Raw genomic sequence first — 27,882 nt, 5'->3', positions numbered from 1 at the left:
ATGATTCCAGAAGACAAATCATGAAGCATGCTTCCACTCTCCTGACATAGAAATGATGAATTCAAAATCAGGAATCAGTTATATAAACTTCTGGGGGTGGAGCCAAAATGACAGAGTAGAGAAAACTTTCAGCGAAACTGTGAACATTATTCTCCACATATATCTAAAATAACATCTCAAATCAAATTCTGAAGTAGCAGAATCAATAAAATATCAGAGTGAGGAATTCTTCAAACCCAACACAACACAGAAGGTCAGAAAGAGAGATTGGTGAGTTTCTCTGATAAAGGCCTCATTACTCAAATACCAGGAAATGCAGACACATTTGTTAAAAATAATAGCCATTTCCTATCTGGTGATATGAATTGGCAGTTTTTAGAAGGAGAAATCAAAGCTATGAATAGAGATATGAAGAAAAAAGTATAAAACAATAGAAATTAGAGAAATGTATACTAAAAAAAGATTCCAAGATATCAAATCACACCTACCAGATTACCCAACATGATGGAAAAGGAAAATGGCAAATACTAGAGGGGATGTGGAAAAATTGAGACCCTAATGCACTGTTGGTAAGGATGGAAACTAGTCCAATCATTCTGGAGAATGGCAAAGGGCTATAAAAATTAGGCATGCCTTTTGACCCAGCATTACTGCTACATGGTCTGCATTCCAAAGAGTTAAAAAAAAAAAAGCTGTCAGGATCTAGTTGACAAAACTATTTATAGCAGCTCTTATTCTTATAAATATGACAGTTCTCTAAATACTTTAGATATGAAACCTATATCTGAGAGGATGTTTACAATTTCCCCCCAACTTTCCTGCTTTTCTTATAATTGTGGCAACATTCATTTTATTTCTACAAAATATTTTTTTTCAATTTAATGTACTCAAATTTATCAATTTTAAATTTCATTATGTTCTGCATCTCTTGTGGACTCAAAAATGTCTTTCATATCTATAAATCTGACAGGTCATATATTCCCTGTTCTTGTAATGTATTTATTTATGATATCTCCTTTTATGTCTAAATCATGTACCATTTTGATTTTATCTTAGTGAATGATATAAGATATTAACTTATTCCTAGTTTTTGCCAAAATATTTTCCAATAGTCCCAAAAACTTTTACCTAGCAGTGATTTTTTATCCAAAAATCCTGGATCTATGATTTTGTCCAATACAAAGTTACTATAAACTTTTTAGAACTGTTTGTTATGTCTGTCTTGTTGCACTGATCTACCTTTCTATTTCTTAGCAAGTGCCAGATAGTTTTGATAATTATTGCCTTATAATATATTATAAAATCTATTAATATTAGACATCTTTCTTTTAATTTTTCATTAATTATTTTGATATTCCTAAACTTTTATTCTTTATAATGATTTTTTGCAAGGCAAAATCTTAAAAAAATTATTACTAAACTTTTACCATGTTATTGGATAATATCTAGCAAAATAAATAAGAAGTTGATTTTAAAAATAAGTTATACATTTCAGACATGGTAAATATGTGAATTTCTTAAAGGGACAATGGGAATTTGTTATGAATGGGCTTTTGTGTGATTTTCAATTGTTCAATTTGGGGAAAGACATTCAGAGGGAGAAATATTTTCATAAGAGAACCCTATATCTGAGTGATAATACATGTATAAGTCAGTGGGATTACTTGTCAGCTACGGGAAGGGGGAGGGAAAAGAGGGAAGAGGGAACATAAATCTTATAACTATGTAAAATATTTTTTAAAATAAAACAAAAATTAAACCTAAAATATAAATAGTTTAATTAATTAATTAATTGATTGTAAAAGCCCAAACATGACTATCTAAGAAATAAATAAATAAATATAAAAGAAAACCTAAAGGATGTAATCATGGCTAAATTCTTCTAAGAGGTATATGCTTAATATCTATTGTATTTAAAATGTCATTTCATAGAAATTTAAAGAATATATCTACTTGAACCAAAAAAGATAAGTTTATATGTAAATATTTTATATTGTTGTGCTTATATATACATATGTTTATATATATGTATATGCAGCCATATATTACATATATATGATACTGGCCACCTGTCCAGTGACACTCACAGGGAACTGCATCTTCTAGACACTTTAGCAAGTTCCTTGCCAGGGTCCTCTTAAATTGGCTGATCTTTCATCTGAAAAATGGTCTGTTCTCAGATGATGGTGTACTCAATGCAACCTCTGAGACAGAAAAACATAAGACTACGAATCAGTTCTATGCTACTTGTATTTTAAAAAAATGATGAAAAATGCCAAAAAACCAGAAGTCCTCTACCTGCAAGCACCACATCACTATATGTGGAATTATTGGTCACAGTAAATGGAGAAATTTTGAAATGATAACTGGACAAATTCAGCCACCTTGACAGCATACTCTCCGGGGTTATCCATATAGATAATTAGATTGATGCATACATTATAAAAGCTAACTTAGTGTTTGGGAGACTTGAAAAGAAAGTTTGGGGAAAAGAAGTATCAGGCTACCGACCAAAATTAAGGACATTGTGTTTATTACTACTGTATGACTCTGAAACCTGGACAATTAGACAACTGAACCACTTCCACTTGAATTGGGTTGGGTGGAGAAGGATGTGGTGGAGCCAAGATGACTTAGTAGCACCAAAAGCTGAAAACAATCTTTAAAAAGTTTTCCAAAATTATAGGAGTCAAAAACCAATAGCAAGAGAGAGAGAGTCAATTTTCATGGGTTCAGCTACTGGACATAGCCCAACTTTGGGATCTCATGACCCTGCCTCCAACAACAACAGAGAACCCTGCATCCCAGATCCATCCCTTTAAGATCCAGGCCCTGGCACCATCCAGTAGTGAGGCCTGGAAGTTCAAAGTACTTGGATCTTTCAAAACTATACTGAGGTGAAGACCTAGCCCAGAACATTGCAAGTCAACAGCAGATAAGAAAAAATCATCAGCTTTCAGAATTCCCAGTCCACAAGCAAAAAAAAAAAAAAAAGGGCTGGGAAAATGAACAAAGAGCAAAAGAAACACCTAACTCTTAAACTGTATCAGAAAGATCATGAAGATTATCTGGCAAGATAGCATATTGAACACCAAATCGCTCTCTACAGCTGAACTCTAGGAATTCAAACTCTATTACAAAAAGCACAGCTCAAATGGTCTGGCCAAATAGCCAAATGCCCACTTACACAAAATATTTTATAAAAAATTAGCCAAAGTAAGCATTCACATGGGGATCAGAAGGATGAGTATAATGACACTGTCAAAGAATCTCTTCAGCACTCTATTTAGTTTTGCCTGTGAGGCATGGGAAACACTAATACAGAACTACCTAGAATGATATGCACTCATCAAAGAAGATTCTGAGTATTTCATGAATATTTCAGAATCATAGAAGCACAAAGAATATATTAGCTGAGCAAAAACAGAGACACCTCTACCCTAACTTTTCTAAGGGACCATTTGTATCCAACCTAGAGTAGAGTCTTTCAAGCTCATATTGGACTGATCAATCACCATTGAAAAGATCAAATGTTTATTCCAATATTGTGCTATCATTCTAATTCTTTGAAAATGAAGGGCAACTTCCTTGCTAAGTGATCCTGAGCAAGTCACTTGATCCCAATTGCCTCTTACCCCAAAACTCCCTTGGAACTGATACCTGATATCAATTATAAGACAGAAGAAAATTAAGGGCAAATATCAATGTATATAAAATATGGGGAAACAAGGTGTCACTATGGATAGAGTGCTGAGCCTAGATGGGGAAGACTCATCTACCCGAGTTCAAATGTGACCTCAAGAACACTTACTTAGCTGCATTACCCTAGGAAAATCATGTAATACTAATCCCCTGTTTCCTCATCTATAAAATGAGCTAAGTAAATGACAAAAACACTCCACTATCTTTGCCAGGAAAACCAAAATGGAGTCATAAAGATTAAGAAATGACTGTAATGATACAACAACAACATATATGATATTTGTGTGCATCTATTTAAATGCCACACAAAATCATATTGATATATAAACATATACATATGTGTTAACATATATTCCTATCTAAAACTATATATAAGATCTCATTTATTGTAAGGGACATTTCAAAGAGATAAATAAATATATTGTTATCTCCTTTTGTGTAAATGAAGAAATTAAAGATCAAAGAAGAGAAAGACTTGTCCAAAGTCTCATAGCTAGAAAATATTAGAATTGAGATTTCTACTCTAATTTAATGTTTAGCTTTTTACTTTGATTTATTTGTTTCTTAGGGTTTTTCTTCTGTTTACTAACCCATACATTATCATGTGCTACTTTTTAAAAATAAGGCAGTGGATTTGAAAATGTATACATTCATTCTTTTTGGTTGGCATTTTGTTATAATGAACACTATTTAAATAAATGCATTGTTTGCTATCTAGTATACATTTCATTTCTCCAATTACTTTTTTGAAGTCAATTTTACCAGAAAAATATCTACTACTGGCTTTATCCTTCATTTCAGTCTCAAATTTTGTAAAACAATATTATGTAGACATAAGAATTAAGATTTGGGTTTGCCAGATATTGTTCTCATTGCCAAAGGATAAAAAAAACTTCTTGAGGCTTTCACAATATGGATTAGGCTATCTTGAAAAACATGAATTAATTCTTAGTCAACTAGAAAATTTTATTAGCCAATTTTCTCTTTCCTCTTCTTCTTTTAGAGAAAAAGAATGCTATATTGTAATTTTATCTTGCTTCTTTTTCACTTATTTTTCACTTTGGTAAAATAAGAATGATATCATCTGTATCCACCATCTCCTATTGTATAGTTTTACTCTTGTAGTGCCTTAAGAAAATGTCCATACCTTCCAATGTTATCCTAATAGTACTACCTATCTGTTCAGGTAGAAGGTGTTTAAATTGTCATTTTTGTATCATTCTAAAACTATAATCCTAGACATTCTCCTCTATGAGGTTAAGCAGTGGAAATATCATTAGTATAGGAACTTATATATTTTCTCATGCAAATAGCTGCCCAATTTTTATATTTTTAGTTACTGTGGTGATTGATTATCGTAGGAAATGATAAAAAAAACCTAATATAGAATATTATTCTTTAAGACTTTTGAAATCATATACTATTCTATAAAGAACACTACCACTTATAGTCATCATTAATCATACATGCAAAAATACATGGATAAGTGGAGTTCATCATTTGTAAAGTTTATTTATTTAAGACACATATTATCTCAAAAGTGTACATCACAGTATGAATTTAGACTTTCTGGGTAAATCAAATTTCATTTGTGCTGTAGTACAAACAATTAAGATACCTAGGGACATCAGGAGGGTAACTTGCTCTTGTCTCTGAGTCAAGGAACATGGGCCACTTTGGGTTTTAATTATTGATAAATTGAATTAGCAAACAGCTCCTAGTTAACAGTAAAGCTGAAGTAACAAAAATGTATTTTTTTTAGGAATTTGGTATAAAACATACCTCTGAGACAAGGTACTCTGTGAGCTATCAAGCCTTTGACCAATTTCCACAACACTACCAAGTGCCAAGAAGAATGTTTTTGTGCTCTCAAATAGAATCACAGAGTTCTAAAGATGGGAAAGACCATGGAGACCATCCTGTCCAATGTCCTCATTTATCAGCTAATGAAATAGAAACCCAGAGAGAAATTACTTAGCCAGTGTCCTATAGAAATTGCAGAAGATGGAGTTTCCCAAAATCTACTCTCATGTGGCCAAAACCCCATTATATCATGTTGAACTACAATTTTGAAATTTTATTAGAAAGGTAGATTAAAAAAAAACACAAAACTTTTTTTTCTTTTATACTTTTGACCTTTACACAGATTACTGATACAATAACCTGAGCATGAAAACAGTTAAATTGTATGTTTTTTTTTAAATAACAGTGATTCATTTGTAGGAGTAGATCCTTGCAGATATCCAAAGATAACAGTGAAATCAACAATATTTATCACATAAAATACAGCACAAATTGCTTATAAATGAGACCACCTATATTAAGGATTTATTTTTACAGTGTGATGCTGATGCTGCAGTTCCAAATGTTAATACATAAAAAAATTAAGAGAGAAAAGTACACAAATAGCATGTTTAATCAGGGAAAAGGCTTCTTCTCTGCTTTTGGAACTAGAGAGAAGCAATTTCAGTTCATATGCATTTCCAATTGCATTTGTGTCAATATTCTCCAGTTTACACAATTGTGTAATGGTCTGTGTAGTATGGATTATGGTGTATGATGCCAATAATTCATGGATTAACAATTCTATTCTTAAGGCAATTATTGACGCACAACTGGAGAAATGATTTGAGTTTTCATGTCAGTGAACCACAGATGCTTAGAGATATTTTAATATTACCTATTATACTGTGCTATGTATAGGAATGGGAGAACATTAAAAATTCTATTAAGTTCATGTTGACTTGAAAGCAATGATTACAATTTCAAGGATCTTTTCAGATATCAATAGCATGGCATGTTTTTTTAATACTACAGATTCATTACATTTTTGAAAACATAAAAACATTTAATGACAAAAGGGAGAGTATAATAATCCAAATAAACTCATACACACAATTTAATTCTAATGAATGATAGACTAATCACCACTGACCCTGTTTTCAATTCTACTGTTAGAGTTATCATTTATGAGTAATATGACAGTGAATGTACACTGAAGTTCTCTGAACCCAAGTGTATGTATATGCATACATATATGCATAGGTATGCCTAAATACACATATTTATACATACAAAACATCTACATATACATATTTGCACGAATATTTACATACATAAATATTTATTTACAGATGTGTATATATACATAAGAAAGAAGAGAAACAGAGAAGGAGAGAGAGATATTGAGAGAGAGAAAGAGAGAGAAATGTGGATATGCAATTATATGCATATTTTTGTCCACAAAATAACTAGTGGCAAAAAGAATATACTTTTTATAAAGTTGTACCCCTAAGTTTTGCCCATATACAAATCAGTTTACCCACTTTGAATGAGTCAATGAATCAAGCCAAACCTTTTGGCTTATAAAAGAGACTTTGCAATCACTTTACCAGTTAATTATTCAAGATAGTCAACTTTTTAAAGGCTGTAGACCCCCTCAATGTTTATTGATATACCATCCTTTTATAACTTTATTGTAATTATTCTAATTGTGGAAGGTCAATTCACTATTTTAGATGTCAGCTCCAGCTTTGTATTCTTTGGACATATAATAATTTATTACAAATATCTATGTTCCTTTCTCCCCTCTTTTTATGCAATGCCATATTTAATATCTTTTAGAGGTTTGAGGAGAAGGCAGTAGAATAACATACTTCCTAGAAGAATAAGAGTGTTTATGCAATTGATGGGGCAAGCATTCATTGATGAAGAAGGAAAGATACTCTTCATACACAAATGTGGCCCTTGAGAAGTTATGTGGGCTAGGTTGAGAGAGTTATTAATGGAGTAATATTTTCCTCATTGAAAAAAAATTTCTTGGCAATGTTTTCAGTGTCATTATTATCCCTGGAGGTAAACTTGATATTTAAGGGAGGGATATGATCCTTTCTCCTTTAATAGAGAACAAGTGATTTAGTTTGACCAGAAGTAGAAGAAAAGGCTTTTGGAGTTTTGCTCTTAGACCTTGACTTCTGTCTCTCCTTTCTTTTTTGCTACCAAAAATGAGGAATCATAAATTTGGTCTTATATTTTCTCTCTACTTCTCTGGGTATGAAAGAGATTGATAGCTCCTGGCTACCAGTTTTTTCCTTACCTTCTGGAAGATCAGAACAATTCTGGGCTTTCATTCCTCCTGGCCTTACTTTTATTGTTTTTCTAGATTTGTTCTTACTTAATAAGCTAAGACTTGTAGCAGAGCTTCTTATGGAAGCATTTTTATTACTTTTTTAATCTTTTAAGAGAGATGTGCATGCACTATTGGTATAGGAAAAGTACTGATTCTAACTCACTGTAAATTATTTTATAGGAATAATTCATTTTTTATTTAGAGTTATTTCAAAAGTTTCTAATTTTCTCACATACTAATCATTTTTTAAAACCAGCATGTTTGTTCATGAATAAAAAAAATCCCCATCAGTGTATAAGTTGTTTATACCCAGTAATATCTCCCTTCTTTGAGCAAAAATGCTGTTGTTACTATTAATAGCAATAATAAGGATTATTACTATAGCTGGAATTTGTATAGTACTTTAAGATTTTCAAGACTTCCAGGGGAGGAGCCAAGATGGAGGAGTAACTAGGGCAGCAACTTTCCATTTGACCATGAAAATCCTCTCTGACCAAGAGTAAAATATTGCCACAAAACGAATACAGGAGTGAAAGAACCAATAGAGACAGAGGGAAACAACCTTCAAAAAAAATCCAAAAGGTAGACAGAAATTATCTAGGGAACTGAGGGGAGAAGGGAACAGAGTTAGTAGGAGGCATAGCAGCAAGTGAACAGCAAGCCAAGAGCAAACCATACCCACCACCTCCCCACACATCTGCTCTCACAGGTTCTGAGCTTAAGCCCAAGCTAAGTCAGACCCTGAGATCCTGTGTTAATGGGAGATTTTGGAAGGAAATACGGTAACACTATGGACATGTAGAGTTGAATGGAATGCAGTGAACCAGGAGAGGCAGGAGACACCCTTAGAATCTGGGGGTTAGAATCCTGGGAAAGCAACTGCAATCTGGGGAGTTGGGAAAGGACTCTGAAGCTAAAAGGATCTCTAGGACCCAGCTCTGACCTCCTCTGGATTCCCAACTTGTTCTGGTGGAAAATCCATCTATATCCTGAAGATTAATTAAATCCTTTACTCTGCTGCTACTCTGAGGAAACTGAATCTCAAGTGGCATTGGCCAAAACTCCTTAGCACCCTTTGGGGAGGCTTTGGCTTCACTGGGGTAGACTTGGTCACACCCAACATCTGACTCCATCCAGATTCTGTTTTTACTCTAGAGACTATTTCCTTTGTGGGTTTAGCCTAGATTCGATCAGATAGAAAGGGGATATTAGGGTAAAGAGGATAGACAGTATAGCCCTAGCCTGGATGAAGGCTGAAGTGACTCTGTGAAGTGTCAGATTGTGGGAAAAAGATAGCTTTACTAGTGTTAGGGAATATCATCAGCCCACACTCTTAACCCCATCCTCATCTACAATTTTAATAAACTTGTTACCTTAAGAAGTGTAGTCAGTTTGAATATCTATTGGCCTGAGTCAATGAGCAGCCATTTTACTCTCCTACCCTAAGAAGATCATCTTGTCTCACTAGGTTTAGCAAAATCTCAGCCAACAATTTATATCACCTTAATACCTGCCAGGCAATTAGTGATCCAAGCCAACTAACACCCGTTGAAATTGCAAACCTGTTGGGAAGTCTGGAATCCTAGTCCAAGGCAATCTAGGTTAAAGGGGGCAGATCTTCATGGGCCCAGAGTGAAGCCAGGAATCCAATCTGGGCTTGGGGTGAGGACAAAGTCCAGGGTTTAGAGTGAGGATATAGTTCTCTAGGGAGTCCTCCCCAGGATCTTTTTGCACAAAACTAAAGGTGGAGGGCCAGGACAGGGCAATCAAGGGTATGCCTGATTGAATCAAGAACACCTTGAGATGAAAAAAAAAATGAGCCTGAGCCTGGGTCCAGAATCTGATCAGCACCTGACCTGATCAAGTTCAGACCAAGATCAAAAGCTTACATCCAAGCCTGAGGAAAATCTTTAAGCTATCAGCATCTCTAGGGTCAAATGAATCATCAGGAGGAGAGGACTCTCAGAGCTCTCAGCACTCAGATCATCCTGGTAAACTAGTAACAACCAAGAATATAAGCCAAAAATAACATCAAGGAAGGACAGAAAGAAAACAGAAATCAGAGCCTACCTATAATGAGATATGAAAAATGAGCAAACAATCAAAAAAGCACCTTACTGTATAGACTTTTTATGGAGACAAAGAGCAAGGTGCAGACACTGAAGGGGACAGTGAAAGCAAAGGAAACACATTCAAAGTCCAAAAGAAAAATATGCATCGAACACAGATTCTAGAAGAGCTAAAAAAAAACCCTCCAAAACCCATTTATTAAAGGTAGAGGAAAAGTGGGGAAGAGAAATGAAAGTGATGCCAGAAGAAATGGGACAGTTGAAAAAGGTGAACCAAAAACTGAACAAGGAAAAACAGGTCTTAAAAAATAAAAATTAACCATCTAAAAACTAATGATTTCATGAGAAATCAAGAAACAATAAAGTAGAATCAAAGGAATGAAAAAATGGAGGAAAACACCAATTATCTTATTGAAAAAACAACTAACCTAAAAAGGAGGTCTAGGAGAGATATTCTGAGAATGATTGGATTACCTCAAAGCCATGATGAAGAAAAAAAAAACTTGGATATCATATTATAAGAAATGATCAGATAAAACTACTTAGACATCCTTGAACAATAAAATTGAAATTGAAAGAATTCACAGATTGCCTCCAGAAAGAAATCCCCAATTGACAACTTCAAGGAATTGACAAATTCCAAGACTTTAACAGTCAAATTCCACCAAGCCAAGGAAAAAAATACTTCAAGCAACCAAAACAGAAAGTATTCAAAAACCATGGAGCTCCATTCAGGATCACTCAGGACCTAGTAACTTCTACATTAATGGATCAGAAGACATGAAATATGATATTCTGAAAGGTGAAAGATCTGGGTTTACAACCTAAAATCACCTATCCATCAAAACTGAGTATATTCTTTCAGGGGAAAAAATGGTCGTTCAATGAGATAGAAGATTTCCAAGCATTCCTGAGGAATAAGGCAGACCTAAATAAAAAATTTGAAGGCCAAATACAAGGCACAAGAGAAGTCCAGAAAGGTAAATAAGAAAGAGAAAATTTAAGGGACTCATTAAGGTAAGAATGTTTACATGCCTAAATGAGGAGAGGATTTCAATAATTCTCAAAAATTTCTTTCAATAATAAGGGGTTGTAAAATTAAGCTGATTATGATATGATGTATATAGTAATGTATAACAATATTATATATAAATGCAAAGATATAGAACAAAATGTACATATGATATAATATGTGTGCATATGAATGACATGTAAAAATCAATCAAGGGCTTAAATAGAAGGTTGCACTGAGAGAAAAGGGAAAGGAGCACAGAATTGGGATAAATCATATAACATAAAGAGGTGAGAAAAATCAATATAGAGAGGGGAGGATAAGGGTGGTGACAGGCAATGCTTAAACTTTACTCTCTTTGTAACTGGCTCAGAGAGGGAAAAACAAGTATGACATTCTATCTTACCCTAAAGAAAAGTAGAAGGGGAACAAGACAAGGAAAACAGGGGATAATTGAAGGAAGGGGGAACTTGGGAGGTGACAAAAAGTAAAACACTGATGAGAAGGAATAGAGTGAAAGGGAATAGAGCAGGATCTAAAGGGGATAATAAGATTGAGGGAAATATACAGTTGGTAATCATAACTCTTAATATGAATGGGATGAACTCACCTATTAAATAGAAGCAGATAGCAGAGTGGATTAAAAACAAGAATCCAACTATATGTTGTTTACAAGAAACACATTTGAGGCAGCGTGACACAGACAGATTCAAGGTTAAAGGCTAGCACAGAATAAAGTATTCATTATCTAAAGTAAAAAAAAAAAAGCAGGAGTAGAAATCATGATACCAGACAAAGCCAAAATAGAAGGTGGTCTGATTTAAAAAGATAAGAAAGGAAATTGCATTTGTTAAAAGGTATTCTAAACAATGAAGTAATAATATTACTAAACATCTATGCACCAAATGATATAGCATGTAAATTTCTAAAGGAAAAACTGTAGGAGCTCAAGGTAAGACAATACTAGTGGGGGAATCTTGACCTTCCCCTCTCAGAACTAGGTAAGTTGAACCAAAAAATAAATTAGAAACAAGTAATGTAAAAATAAATTAGAAAGAAGTAAAGTAAAGTAAATGAATTGCTAGAAAAAGGTAATAGATATCTGGAGAAAATTGAAGAGGAATAAAAAGGAATATACCTCCTTCTCAGCAGTACATGGTACATATACAAATATCAACCATGTACTAGGGCATATAAATATTGCAAAAAAATGCAGAAAAACAGAAATAATAAATGTCACTTTTTCAGATTATAATATAGTAAAAATTATATTTAACAAGGGTTCATGGAAATGCAAATTTAAAGTTAACTGGAAATTAAATGATCTAATTCTTCAAAACAGGTGGGTCAAAGAAGAAATCAGAAAAAATTACAGACTTCATTAAAGAGAATGACAATGAGGAGACATCATAGCAAAACCTATATACAGCCAAATCAGTATTCAGGGGAAAATTTATATCACTGAGTGCATATAGCAACAAAATAGAGAGGATGGAGATCAAAGGATTGGGCTTACAACTTAAAAAATTAGAAAAAAGGACAAATTATAAATTCCCAGATAAAAACTAAATTGGAAATCCTAAAAATTAAAGGAGAAATTAATCAAATTATAAGTAAAAAAACTATTGAATTAATAAATAAGACTAGGAGTTGGTACTTTGAAAAAAATAAAATAGATAAAGTACTAGTCAATCTAATAAAAAAGAAAGAAAAAATCAAATTAAAAGTATCAAAGATGAAAGGGGCAATCTCACCTCTATGAAGAAAATTAAGGCAATTATTAAGAACTTCTTTGCTCAATTATATGACAATAAATATGATTATCTAGGTGAAATGAGTGAATACTTACAAAAATATGAATTGCCCAGATTAACAAAAGAGGAAATAGAATTCTTAAACAATCCCATCTCAGAAAAAAAAAAAAACAAAGAAATTGAACAAGCCATCAAGGAATTTCCTAAAAAAAACCCAGGGGCAGATGAATTCCAAGTGAATTATATCAAACATTTAAAGCACAACTAATCCCAATATTATACAAATTATTTGATAAAATAAGCAAAGAACAAATTTTATCAAATTCCATTTATGACACAAACATGGTACTGATTCAAAAGCCAGGTAGACCAAAAACTGAGAGAGAAAACTACAGACCAATCTCCTTAATAAATATAGAAGCAAAAATCTTAAATAGAATACTAGCAAAAAGACTCCAGGAGGAGATCACAATGATTGTTCACTATGATCAGATAAGATTTATATCAGGAATGCAAGGATGGTTGAATGTTAGGAAAACTGACCACATAATTGACTATATCCATAATCAAACCAATAGAAATCACATAATTATCTCAAAGGATACAGAAAAAGCCTTTGACAAAATGCAACATTCATTCCTACAGAAAACACTAGAAAGTATAGGAATAGAAAGGTCATTCCTCAAAATAATGAACAGTATATATTTAAAACTATTATCAAGTATGATATGAATTGAGGATATGCTAGAAGTCTTCCCAATAAGATCAGGAATGAAGGCAGGATGTCCATTATCACCTCTTTTATTCAATATTGTACTAGAAATGCTGGCTGTAGCAATTAGAGAAGAAAAATAAATTGAATTTATTAAAGTAGACCATGAGGAGACCAAACTATCACTCTTTGCAGATGACATCATGGTATACTTAAAGAATCCTAGAAAATCAACTAAAAGAGTAGTGGAAATAATTAACAAGTTTAGTAAAGTTGTGGGATACAAAATAAACCCATACAAAGCATCAGCATTTCTATATATTTCCAACAAAACTCAGCAGCAGGTGTTAGAAAGAGAAACTCCATTTAAAATCACTCTAGACAATACAAAATGTTTAGGAATCTATCTTCCAAAACAAACACAGGAATTATATGGACACAACTACACCACACTTTTCACACAATTAAAAGTAGATCTAAACAATTGGAAAAACGTTAACTGTGTAATCATTAAAATGGGCAGGTTTGACAAATATAAGAATTTTAAAAAATATATTGTGGTCTCTTTTTATAAAAATAATTAACTTCTCCAGTCAAAATTACTGTAAGCAGCTTTTATTTACAGCAAGGTAGAGATATTAAAGGGGAAAATATAGGAAAGAGGTAGAAAAAAAAAATTACTTAGCTACAAATGCCCTAAATCCTAATTCTAATGCTTCCAGAGTGAGAATGAGAATCCAAAACCAAATCTCAGCAGAATCCAAAGTCCTAATTAGGAAGCCAAAATCCAAAGAGCCAGGAGACACTCAAAAAAGCACAGAGAACCTTCAGCACAAACAAGAATATCACCAAAGCTCACACTGAGGAGAGTGTCCCACCAAAGCACCAACCAATAGAAAGAGTCTTTGCTGAAGACCCAAGGAAGGAATGAAAGAATCTTCTCCTTTATCTCGCCTTTTATAGTCCTTTTTCCACGTCACTTCCTATCTCTCTACCACTTCACATAACCAATATTTCTTTTCCTAGTGATTTGTGAACTCTTACTTAGTGACTTGCTAAATGTAAGTAGGAGTACTTTAAGTTCTTGATTGATAAAATTAAAGGGTCTTGATTGATTACATTAAAAATAATCAAAGAAAGTTTAATTCTCTCTTCACAACTGCTCTTGGGTAGGAGCTAATATAATAAAATTGACCATCCTAACCAAATTAATCTATTTATTCAGTGCCATACCTATCAAACTACCAAAAAACATTTTTTGTAGAATCAGAAAAAATTCTAACAAAGTTCATGTGGAAGAACAAAAGATCAAAAATATGAAAGGAAATAATGAAAAAAATGTGAAGGGTGGAAGCTGTAATGATTCACTATATTTTTGGTGTTATTATAGTGAAGTCGTAAAGGGAGCTTGTTATGAAAGGCAGCAGAGTGTAGCGAGACAGGAGCCTTGATGAATAGACTACTGATCTCCTTCACCTCTCCTAGGTGATGCTGACAAGAGCTGTTGCACAGGTAATAGGGGATCCCTTGTGAATAACTGATGGTAAGTTGAAGGAAGATCTCCCTTATCTGGTGAACCAGGGGATACCCCTAGATTTTTCTGGCATGAAGAGGTCAAGGAGACAAACCTCCCTCTGTGTCCTTAACTCAGTGAGGGAGAGGTCTTGGTTGCTCTCTGTTGAGGCTGATCTCAGGAAGTTGCAGTCCCTAAGTTCCAAGAGTATACCACTTAAAAGAAATCCAACTGCTTAAGTAAAAGGTTTAATGGACTATGATTATAAGGCTAGTAGGGAAATTGGAAATAGAGAGTCAGGGTACCTGATTTGTCCCCCTAAATATAGTCCATCACTCAAGCAGCCATCCAGCCAACTTGAGTTTCTCTGACCTGTCCTACTAATTCTCCCAAACTATTTATAATATAACACAGCTAAGGAATAGTCAGAACAGGTGCAAAAAGCCAAAGGGAGAGAGCTGGGCTCTTTGGGATAGGGTTCATGGCTCCCTCTCAAGAGTCTGATCCTCAATTGAGATGGTCCTTGAGGTATCAGAATGATGAAAAGACTCAGCAGAAGTAATTTCTGGACAATGTACAGATGAATCCTTTTATGGCGCTTGATGAGGTCCCCAGCAAGGAAAAGGCTTCCTGCTTGTTTGAGCTCCAAAGCCCAGAATTCTCCACAGATCTTTGCCTAGTCACCCTTCTTTCCCAACATCCTTTGCTTCCAACTGTCATTGTTCTCTCTCAACTCTTCTTGCAAAATTTCATCTTTTTCCCCTTTTGCAACTGCTCTTACACAGCCTAGCAGTACCAGTTCTTGAACTGTACTAAAAAGCAGTGTTCATCAAAACAATATGGTACTGGCTAAGAGACAGAAGGGAAGATCAATGGAATAGACTTGGGGTAAATGACCTCAGTAAGCTAGAGTTTGATGAACCCAAAGACCCCAACTTTTGGGACAAGAACTCACTATTTAACAAAAACTGCTTGGAAATTGGAAAACAGTACAGGGAAAATTAGGTTTAGATCAATATATTACACCCTATACCAAGATCAATTCAAAATGGGGAAATGACTTAAATATAAAGAGTGAAATCATAAACAAATTATGTGAATATAGATTAGTATACCTGTCAGATTTTTGGAAAAGGAAGGAATGTAAGACCAATTAAGAGAGAGAACATTGCAAAATGTAAAATAAATGACTTTGATTATATCAAATTAAAAATTTTTTGTACAAGCAAAACCAATGCAACCAAAATTAGAAGGAAAGAAAAAAACCAGGAGAACAGTTTTATAACAAAACTCCATGACAAGGGTTTAATTTCCCAAATATATAAGTAACTAAGTAAAATCTACAAAAAGATCAATCCATTCCCCAATTGACAAATGGTCAAGGGACATGAATAGGTAGTTTTCACATGATGAAATCAAACTCAATAATCACATGAAAAAGTATTCTAAATCCCTCCTGATTAGAGAAAGGCAAATTAAAACAATTTTGAGATACCACCTCATAGCTAGCAGATTGGCCAATATGACAACAAAGGAAAATGATAAATATTAGGGAAGATGCAGCAATGTTGGGCCGTTAATACACTGCTGGTGGAGTTGCGAATTGGTGCAACCATTTTGAAGGGCAATTTGGAACTGTGCCCAAAGGGCTTTAAATGAATACCTGCTCTTTGATATAGCTGTATCATTGCTGGGTTTGTGCCCCAAAAGTTAATAAGGAAAAAGACATGTACAAAAATATTTATAGCTGCGCTCTTTGTGGTCACAAAAAATTGGAAATGAGGAGGTGTCCATAGATTGGGGAATGTCTGAATAAACTGTGGTATATGTTGGTGATGGGATACTTTTGGGCTGAAAGGAATAAAGAAATGGAGGAATTACATGTGAATTGGAAAGACTTCCTGGAATTGATGCAGAGCAAAAAGAGCAGAACCAGGAGAACATTGTACATAGAGACTAATACACTGTGGTACAGTCAAATGCAATGGACTTTTCTACCAGTAGCAATGCAATGACCCAGGACAATCCAAAGGAATTTAGGAGAAAGAACGCTATCCACATCCAGAGAAAGAACTTTGGAACCAGAAATGCATTAGAAAAATATATGATTGACAATGTAGTGTGATAGGGATATATGATTAGGGTTTTGGTATTAAAGAATCACTCTACTGCAAATATGAATAACATGGAAATAGGTTTTGAATAATGATACATGTATAACCCAGTGGAACTGCTTGTCAGCTCTGGGAGGGGGGAGGAGAAAGCAAGGGGTCAGGGGAAATCATGAATAATGTAACCAGAGAAAATATTCTAAATAAAAAATGTCATATTTTTTAAAAAAAGATGTTTCAAAGCATTTTTATAAATATATATATATATATATATATTTTTTTTTCCTCTCACAAGGACCTTAGGTGGTAGGTGCTATTATTATCACCATTTTACTTATGGAGAAACTGACATAAATAGAGATTAACTGTTTGGCCTATGGTTAAAGGGCTAGCAAGTATCTTGGGATTTCTTTGAACTGGTCTTCTGAATTGTAGGTTCAACATTCTATTCATTTCTCCACCAATCCATCGGGTTTAAAAATCAAAGACCAACACCAAAAGATTTCTTAAGTTCTGAAATCCCAATGAATTAGGGATATATAGACCATATATTTGGTTCCCTTTCCCAAAAATACTTGATAATATGCATTTCCCCTTTTCAAATATAAAAAACCCATATTCTGTAAATGTATTTAATGAGAAGTAGTCAGAGACAAAGGTAAATTTACTTGAACAGGTAAGAAAGAGGCCAATTTAATATCAGGAATGAAAATGTAGAAGTTGTCAAAAAAAGAAAGAGTACCAAATATATCAACAAGGCAGTGAATCTGCACTGTCAGAAGCTAAAAAGGGACATCCCTATTATTATGTCATGAGGAACATTTTTCCAGAATCCTTTTCCCTGAGAGTGTGCTCATTTCTGAATTAAATGTCATTTTCTCTTTTAGGCATACATTTTCAGTACATAAGGTCAAAAGTGCAGTGTCTGGCTTTTAAATACCTTGACACATGTTGTTGTGAGCATTTTTTATATGTGTTGTTACTATATAAACCCTAAGGAAGACAAGAGTTTAACTATACAATGTAATACATTGAAATTGCTGTCAAAGTTGTAGTTATTACAAATACAGGAAAGAACACTTAAACATACCTTTTCCTTAATTATTTGTAAAGAACAACACATGAAGAGCAGATTTATGCATGGCCTTCCAACATAGCCCATTTTATAAAGTGAGAGTAATGAAAAATGTTTTTAATAAAGGAGCTGGAAAAGTATTAATAATGCAGTATGTAGGTAGAGATCTATTCCTAAAAAGTTTGCAGACATTAATGAATGTATTATTTACTCAAGGGGAGTAAGCAGTAAAAAAAATGGTATTGTTTGACAGAACTCTTAATACTTATAATTCTGCCAAGGTGCAGACTTAAGGGAGTGATGGACATTTGTTGAATAAGATATAATGGCACTATAGTTGGGAACACTTTGCCAAAATAAATGAGTTATTTTGCTCCTGTTTTCTTCTTTAAGATGTTTCTTCCCACATCTTTAATGGTTTAATGCAAAGGATTAATATAGAATCTTACCTGAAACTCAACAGAGAATATCTTAAAGAATTATCTCCTATTTTTGTGGATGGTCAAGCATTTTCATTTATAAGAGGGGGAAATTTTCACTTGTTCTTTTTTCTTTTTTTCTTTTGATAATTTTTGGCATATGTCAATATAATTTCTTAATATTCATTTTCTGATATCTTGCAATTCATGCTTTCTCTCTTACTTACATACCTCTCCCACTCCTCAGGTAATATAAGTTGAACTTATCATATAATATATATAAATATATTTCCATGTTTATCATGCTGTGAAAGACAAATATTCCCTACACTATACAAATATGCACGAGGAACTATAGTAAAAAATAGTATGTTTCATGGGGCAGAGCCAACATGGCAGAGAAGGAACACAGATCCATGTTATCTTTACCAAATTACTCTTCAAAAAACTATGATATAATGACTCAAGACAAATTCTGGAGCAGCATAACCTACATAAAGATGGAATGAAACAATTTGTCAATCCAAAACAACTTACAATAACTGCAAGAAAGAACTACTGGACCAATATGGAAGTAGAGAACAAAACGCCAAGCCAAGCTGAGCCCCAATATCACATCTATAATAGGCAGAAGAAAAATTGGGGAAAAACATGAAAGATGCAGGAAAATAATGAAAAAGGCTTAATAAAGGAGATACAAAAAAATTTGAAGAAATTAATATCTTAAAAAGGAGAATAAGTCATTTGGTAAAAAGAAGCACAAAAACCAAATGAAGAGAAGAACCTTCTAAAAACCCAAATGGGCCAAATGGAAATAAACAAACAGAAAGAAAATAATCTTAAAGGTCAAAATTGACCATTTGGAAAAAAAGTACAAAAATGTACAGAGGAAAATAATTCTATAATTTTTTTTTTGTTTCAGGAATTATAGAATAGTTCCCAGAGTTTATTTTGAGAGTAGGGTATCCACCTGTTGTCTCTACAAGACACTATATACAATTTGGACCTATGCCCAAAAGGCTATAAAATCATGAGTATCCATTGTGATGCAGCATCATTACTAGGTATATATCCCAAAGAGATGAAAAACAAAGAAGAGTCTATATAGACAAACATTCAATGGAGCTCTTTTCGGGGAGGGTGGTGTAAAAACTTAGAAAGTTAAGGAATACTGATCAATTGGGGGTATGGCTAAGTAAATTATAGTTTAAGGTTATAATAGAATACTATTGTGTTGTAAGAACTTGGCTTCAGGACTTTGACTTTCAGCTTCAAAGCTTCATGGAGTTGAGGACTTTCTTGTTGGATTCACTGCTGTCTTGGTGAGCTTAGCTCACGAGGGTTTTTCTGCTTTGGGACCTTGCCTGGATCCTACGAGGCTTGCTGGTTAGTGACTAGGATTCCTACATGGAAATTGGAACTCTGTCAGGGAGGGAGCTTCATTTCAATGGATTAGCATTTAGGGTAGGCAAGGCAGTCTCCTTACCTCTTTTCCATCCACATTTCCCTCTTTTTACTAATATTCCAATTAAACAAAATTGTTAAAAACCTGCTAATAGTTTTCCTGACTTAAGGGATAATAAAGCTTCCACAGAGGGGAGAGAAGCTTTAAGGTAGGAAGATAGAGGCAGGATAGAAGTTTTAGATATCATGAGGGGGATGACGGAGTCAAATTAGAGATATGAGGTGGCAGGAATGAGTCCTTATTAATTTTCCATGAGCCACAGCTAAGCTCTTATCAAAGGACCCTTCCAAAGGCTTTTACCAGTCCAGAGATCCACATTTAATACCACACAGGTCAGAGAGATGAAAGAGAGATAGAGAAGGTTTAAAGATGGAGCTTGGCCTGCCAGGACAGCCATCAGTTAGCGTGAAAGAGAGAGAGAGAGGCGGAGCTTGCTGGGCTATATATAATCTTTGATATGCAAATATACACAGTACATAGGAATGATTCTCATTGGTCAATGACAAGGTATAGGTGTGGTTTCTCTTAACCAGGTGAGCACAAAGAAACCTGTGTTCCCGCCTAACCTGGGGGAAGCTGGGATCAAGGGTCAAAGGCTTTCCCAGCCACGTGCAATACTGAGCATGCTCTCTTCTAAGGCAATCTGTACATACCAACTGTTCCCCTTGCCCATAGCTAGGGGTGGACTGCTACAGATAATAATCGGTGACCTCTTTTTAAATTACTCTTATTTAATCAAAATCCCAATTTAACCATTATATTTCAAAGAAAGATGGAGTCTGAATCCATATGAAGCAAACTTTTTTCTCAATTCTTTCTTTTTTTTAATTCTAGCTTTTTTCCTCAAAAGGATTAATATGGGAAAATGCTTTACATGATTGCACATGTAAAATTTATGAGATTGCTTATCATTTCAATAGGGGAGGGGAAACAGTATTCAAGATACAGAGTTCTCTTTAAAATATTGCAAACTTTTTTTCATGTAATTGTTACATAGAGTCCTTGCCCCCTTGAAATCATTGCCTATTTGCAAAGTTATTATTAAAATATTGAGCCTTTGTTTATTGAAGAAGCTGAAGATAATTTAAAATAGACAAAAATTAATCCAATTCAGACCACATTCCTCCTAGACAATTATAAGAATACTTAATTGTCCATCCACAAGTATCCATCCATGATATATACATTAATGGAACAGTTCTATGGATTATTTAAAGAATCTATAAAATAGCATGAGTAACTCATTTTTAATTCACATTTATTTGGGGTTTGTCTGTTTTATGTTATGATGAACTTCATTGAGGAGACATTGAAAAAACGAACATGATGGTATGAATGAATCATTTACAGACAAAAGTATGGTTTAGAGAGTCTCACCACATATAGCTACTTCTCTATGTGTTGAACATATTACACAAAAGTGGCAAAACCCTTTGGCAAGAATGCATCTGTCTGCTTTATACATCTCTTGATATTAGTAATAAGATAGGTTAAACTTTTTATATCCGTTAAGGATTATTGCATTTTTTTATTCAAAGAAATTCATCCTTTTTAATATATCCTCCTGATGAACAAGAGCTTTTAAAGTAACATTTTTCCTTACTAAATAAAATGTTAGATATAATCAATAAACAAAAATAGGGTTGCACCTTCCATTTTTACATTTTTTATTTAATTTTATTACTGTGGAAATTTGGTCTTGAACAGAATGTAATTTTATTTTTAAAACTTTCCCGATTCCTTTCATATTTTCATCTAATATGGCCTCAGTGTGACTGAGAATTGTTCCTGTGAAAATCGTGTATATGAAAGTACAATCATCTGATGATATTTATTTATTTATTTCATAATCAGCATAATACATATTAATTGGGACTGTTTATATTTTTAGCATTATTTTATTTGGTCATTTTCACATATTATTCATTGGAAACAAAGATAATTTTCTTTTCCTCCCCCCCTCCCACCACCTCTCCCATAGCTGATGCATGATTCCACTGGGTATCACATGTGTCCTTGATTTGAACCTGTTTTCATATTGTTGGTATTTGCATTTAGAGTCTCTCCTTAGTCATGTCCCCTCAAGCCCTGTAATAAAGCAGGTGCTTTTCCTCGGTGTTTTTACTCCCACAATTTGTCCTATGCTTGTGGCTAGTGTTTTTTCTTCTAGATCCCTGCAGATTGTTCAGGGACGATGGACTGACACTAATGGAGAAGTCCATTACCTTCGATTGTACCACAGTGTTTTAGTCTCTGTGTACAATGTTTTCCTGGTTCTGTTCCTTTTGCTCTGCATCACTTCCTGGAGGTTGTTCCAGACTCCATGGAATTCCTCCACTTTATTATTCCTTTTAGCACAGTAGTATTGCATAACCAACATATACCACAATTTGTTCAGCCAATCCCCAATTGAAGGGCATCCCCTCATTTTCCAATTTTTGGCCACCACAAAGAGCACAGCTATGAATATTCTTGTACATGAATTTTTACTTATTATCTCTTTGGGGTACAAGCCCAGCAGTGCTATGGCTGGATAAAAGGGCAGACAGTCTTTTATCGCCCTTTGGGCATAGTTCCAAATTGCCCTCCAGAATGGTTGGATCAATTCACAACTCCACCAGAAATGAATTAATGTCCTGACTTTGCCTCATCCCCTCCAGCATTCATTACTTTCCTTGGCTGTCATGTTAGTGTTACAAGAGAATCACTTTAAAAGACTGATATATATATTAATTTAAGGTCGCCAAGGAATCAGCTATGTAATTCCTAAATGAAAAACTCAAGTCAGCCGTCAGCCTTTTTTGGAGTTTAATTACAATAGGAGCAAGAAAGGAATTAGAGATAGAGAGAGAGAAAAAGGGAGAGAAGGGAATAGGGCTTAAATACCCCTTCTGTTTAGGCTGGGCCAAAAGGCCCAAGCCCTTAGATAGCTGGTGGAGCAAAGAAAAGAGTTCAGTCCCTATTACTCACGTGTCCAAAATGGAGAAACAGTCTCAGAGCCCCCACCTTCAGCTTCCTTCAGAGCAAGCCTTCTCAGAGCCACAGGAACCACACCGACCAAGACTTCAACAACCTCCCTGAGTCTTCAGACCCCCTATCTTTAAGGAAACCCTCCAAGTTGCCTCCCCTCAGTCCTCACATCTACCAATCACTCTTCATCCATTTCCCTGTCAATGGAGGCTCTAGCTTAACCCAGGACCGCCCAGAGGTTTCTGGCTTTTGCACATGTCTGTTGAAGGTCATATTTTCAAATGATTAAATCTTTACTCCTTTGCTACAGCCCTTTCTAAATCCTGTTAACCTGAGTAGGGTAGATATTGGAATAATTAAATTTTGATCTAGGCTGCAGCCCTTACTCAATCCTATTAGGACTGAATAGGGTGGAGATTTATTCCAAGTATCTCCATTGTATCAATTCTAAAATCAATCAAGACTCAAAGAAATTCCTGTTCTATGCTTAAGCATAGGTCAAAGTCCTTTCCATTGTTCAGCAAAGGGTTTCTGTCCTAAAGTAATCTTAAGAAGGGAAGAGAAGGAACCTCCCATGCCAATGGGGTTCCCATTCCAATAGACTATCAGTAAGAAATTTTCCAAGTATGAAATATCCCAGTGGTGAAATTTCCAACATTTATAAGTCTAAGGAATTTTGAGGTTTACATTAGCCAATCTGCTAGGTGTGAGGTGATACCTCAGATTTGTTTTGATTTGCATCTCTCTGATTATAAGAGATTTAGAACACTTTTTCATGTGCTTATTAATACTTTTGATTTCTTTGGCTGAAAACTGCCTGTTCATGTCCTTTGCCCATTTATCAATTGGAGAATGGCTTGATTTTTGGTACAATTGATTTAGCTCTTTATAAATTTGAGTAATTAGACCTTTGTCAGAGGTTTTTGTTATGAAGAGTATTTCCCAATTTGTTGCTTCCCTTCTCATTTTGGTTACATTGGTTTTGTTTGTACAAAACCCTTCTAATTTGATGTAATCAAAATTGTTTATTTTTTACTTCTGGGTTAACATGGCTGCAATCTAGACACGAATCGCTTCCTCTCCCCAGCACGGAACGAAGTAGACTACCTCAAAAGAACATAAAAATCACATTTGGAAGAACAGAGGGACTCTCCAGTACCCCACAGAAACGAAAGTACATGGGGCTTGAACATTTCCACACTATAAGAAGGAGGAAAAGCTTGCACAAAAACATGAACTGAGCCGCCCCTCCTCCCCAACCCTCCACCAAACGAGAGTAAGATATCAGAGTGCTCATTGGGACAGCAAGTGAGTGAGGAGCGTCTCTGTCTGGGGGTGGGGGGGCAAACTAGGGTCCTTGGGATCTAAAGACTGCAAGGAAATGACCTCTCAGGGTGGTTTCACAGGAAAATCCTGCTCTGAGCAAAGGGGCGGCCGAGCTGAGAGGCCTCACTAAGAGGCTAGGCTGAGCAAAGGGGTGGCCAAGCTGATAGGCTGCACTGAGCAAAAGGGTGGCTGTGCAGAGAGGCTGCCCTGAGCGAAGGGGCAGCCGATCTGAGAGGCTGTGCTGAGCAAAGGAGAGGCCACACTGAGAGCATGCACTGAGCAAAGGAGCGACCATGCTAAGCAAAGGGGCCCGCGCTCTAAGAAACCTCAGAGGCTGGTAAGAACTAGTCTGAGGCAACCTAAATTCACAAAAAACCCGCTCATATCACCCAGACCCCAGACCAAAGAGGAAAGGGTAATAAAACCACCAAAGGGATGGCTCAGCCCAAAATCAAACCTCCAGGAAAAAAGGGAAAAAGGTGACTATTGAAAATGTTTATGGCAGGGGTACCCAAGGAAAAAAAGAGAATGAGGATGAAACCCAAAAAAAATCAGAACATGCCTCCCAAAATGGAAATTATCCACAAGCTCTGGAAGAACTCAAATTGGAGCTTACCCAAAAGATGGAAACCTTCTGGAAAGAAAATTGGGAGAAAGAGATCAGCAGTCTGATAGACAAGACTTCACAATTGGAAAAAGAGCTGGAAGCATCTAAAAGAAGGGCAGACAAAGGTAAAAAGCAAAACCAGTCCCTAACAACCAGAATTAAGCAACTGCAAGACAGTGAGCATGCAAAACAGCAAGAATTAATAAAGCAAAGCCAAAAAATTAATGAATTAGAAGAAAACACAAAATATCTCACTGAAAAGGTCACAGACCTGGAAAACAGAGGAAGAAGAGACAACATGAGAATTACTGGTCCACCTAAAAATCTAGAGATAAACAAAAACCTAGACACTATACAACAGGAGATTGTAGGAGAAAATTTCCCACATGTTCTGGAGCAAGGGGGCAAAATAGAAATAGAAAGGGTTCATAGAATACCCTCTATACGAAATCCCCAAAAGACAACCCCCAGGAATGTAATCGCCAAATTCAATAGCTTCCAAGAAAAGGAGAAAATCCAATAAGAAGCCAAGAAGAGGAGCTTCAGATATAGGGGGGCTCCCATAAGGATCACACATGACTTAGCTGCTAACACACTAAGAGACCGCAAAGCATGGAACACGATATTTAGAAAGGCAAGAGAGCTGGGTGTCCAACCAATAATCAACTACCCAGGAAAACTGACTATATACTACCAGGGGAAAGTGTGGGCATTTAACAAAATAGAAGATTTCCAAGCATTTGCTAAGAAAAGACCAGAACTTAGTGGAAAATTTGATATCCAATCACAGAAAGCAAGAGAAACATGAAAAGGTAAATATGAAAGAAAGGGAAAAGGAGATGAATCTTATCTTTTTCTTTAAGTCAAACTCTCTTCTATAAGGACTTCATTTACATCAAATTATATATATTAATATGTGGGGAAAATGTTTTGTCTAACTCTCAAAAATTGTATACACAATAAGAGCAATTAGAAGAATCATGCACAGCGAACGATTGGGGCATCAAGAAGATTTGGTGATGGGGGGACAAAGAAAGGAAAAGGGAGGGGGGAAGCATAGACAATGCTAAGACTTACTTCAAGAAATGGGGGGGGGACTAAATAGAATAATATTTCCCATACAAAGATATACATGGGAAGGGGAGGGGAAGAACTCTCATATGAGAAGGAGAGGAAGAGAGCGTGAAGTGGAATTACTTAAACCTTACTCTCAGTGAAATCAACTCTGAGAGGGAAGAACACCTAGATCCAGTGGGATCCTGAATTCTATCTTATCCAACAGGGTAAGAAAGAAAGGGAAATTAAGGAGGGGGAGGGAGGAGGGAGTATAAAAAGAGAGGAAAAGAGAGGGGGAGGGGAAGAGAGGATAAAAAGGGAGGGCCTAGAAAGGGAAGCATATCAAGGGAGGGGACTAGGGGGACTGACCTAAGGTAAATCACTGGTTCAATAGGATATAGCTAGGGAAGAAAGGTCAGAACTAGGAGATGATATCAAAATGCCAGGGAATCCACAAATGACAATCATAACTTTGAACGTGAATGGGATGAACTCACCCATAAAATGTAGACAAATAGCAGATTGGATTAGAACACAAAACCCTACCATATGTTGTCTTCAAGAAACACATATGAGGTGGGTTGATACAAGGTTATAATTAAAGGATGGAATAAGACCTTTTGGGCCTCAGCTGATAGAAAGAAGGGAGGAGTTGCAATCAAGATATCTGACAAAGCCAAAGCACAAATAGACCAGATCAAAAGGGATAGAGAATGTAAATATATTCTGTTAAAACGGAATATAGACAATGAGGAAATAATACTAATCAACATGTATACACCAAACTGAATAGCATCCAAATTTCTAATGGAGAAACTAGGAGATTTGAAGGAGGAAATAGACAGTAAAACCATATTAGTGGGAGACTTGAACCAACCATTATCAAAGTTAGATAAATCAAACCAAAAAATAAATAAGAAAGAGGTAAAAGAGGTGAAAGAAATCTTAGAAAAATTAGAGTTAATAGACTTATGGAGAAAAATAAATAAGGACAAAAAGGAATACACCTTCTTCTAAGCACCACATGGCACATTCACAAAAATAGATCATATACTAGGTCAGAGAAACATGGCACTCCAATGCAGAAAAGCAGAAATAATAAAAGCAAACTTTTCAGATCATAAAGCAATAAAAATATTGATCAGTACGGGTACATGGAGGGCCAAATCAAAAATTAATTGGAAATTAAATAATATGATACTCCAAAATCGGTTAGTTACAGAAGAAATCATAGAAACAATAATTTCATTGAGGAAAATGACAAAGGTGAGACATCCTTTCAAACCTTTTGGGATGCAGCCAAGGGAGTACTTAGAGGAAAATTCATATCTATGAGTGCATATATTAATAAATTAGGGAGGGCAGAGATCAATGAATTGGAAATGCAAATCAAAAAACTTGAGAACTAACAAATTAAAAACCCCCAGAAGAAGACCAAACTAGAGATCCTAAAAATTAAGGGAGAAATTAATAAAATTGAAAGTGATAGAACTATTACACTAATAAACAAGACTAGAAGCTGGTACTTTGAAAAAACAGACAAAATAGACAAAGTACTGGTCAATCTAATTAAAAAAGGAAAGAAGAAAGGCAAATTAACAGCATCAAGAATGAAAAGGGGGACCTCACCTCCAATGAAGAGGAAATTAAGGCAATCATTAAAAACTATTTTGCCCAAATATATGGCAATAAATATACCAACCTAGGTGATATGGATGAATATTTACAAAAATATAAATTGCCTAGACTAACAGAAGAAGAAATAGAATTCTTAAATAATCCCATATCAGAAACATAAATCCAACAGGCCATCAAAGAACTTCCTAAGAAAAAATCCCCAGCGCCTGATGGATTCACCAGGGAATTCTATCAAACATTCAAAGAACAGCTAACCCCAATACTATACAAACTATTTGACATAATAAGCAAAGAGGAATTCTTCCAAATTCCTTTTATGACACA

The sequence above is a fragment of the Monodelphis domestica genome, chromosome 6, assembly GCF_027887165.1.
Source record: "Monodelphis domestica isolate mMonDom1 chromosome 6, mMonDom1.pri, whole genome shotgun sequence".
Lineage (NCBI taxonomy): Eukaryota > Metazoa > Chordata > Mammalia > Didelphimorphia > Didelphidae > Monodelphis > Monodelphis domestica.
This window is presented reverse-complemented; position numbering follows the sequence as displayed.